Below are 469 nucleotides of genomic sequence, written 5' to 3'. Positions count from 1 at the left end.
GGCTCGTTGGTCTAGGGGTATGATTCTCGCTTAGGGTGCGAGAGGTCCCGGGTTCAAATCCCGGACGAGCCCTCGTTTTTTAATTTACTTTTCAAGTATCTTCCCATATTCACATAATTCAATGGCTATTGGCGGTATCTTTCAAATGCATTGTCTGAACATGCAAACACAAAGAAAGAATAAAAAGTAAATAAAGTAAGTACATGGAGAATGTAATAAAAAAGTCATTTATATGGCACCATTCATTCACAAAAAGGAGCTAGGAGTACTTCACATAAACAGTAATGACTGAAATCAAAGGAAAAGGACAAGCAAGCAATTCAAAAAGTAGTTAAAACTTGAAAATACATCCAAAAAGATACCTAAAATAGGCTGTTAAGTACAGAAATACAAACAATGAACAGATGACACCAGTGCTGAAAAGATTTTCGCCAGAAAATCAATAAACTTTTCTGACAATAAATAAATC

At 35.0% G+C, this 469-nt stretch overlaps 1 non-coding gene across 1 annotated transcript; it reads left to right on the top strand.

Moving 5' to 3' along the window:
- trnap-agg lies at nt 1–72 on the top strand. The gene has a single exon. It is a non-coding gene; the product is annotated as a tRNA-Pro (tRNA).
- The last annotated feature ends 397 nt before the right edge of the window (nt 73–469 follow it).

Source organism: Thunnus maccoyii, chromosome 3, assembly GCF_910596095.1.
Source record: "Thunnus maccoyii chromosome 3, fThuMac1.1, whole genome shotgun sequence".
NCBI lineage: Eukaryota > Metazoa > Chordata > Actinopteri > Scombriformes > Scombridae > Thunnus > Thunnus maccoyii.
The sequence above is the reverse complement of the archived record's forward strand: the minus strand, read 5'-3'. Positions and strand labels throughout refer to the sequence as shown.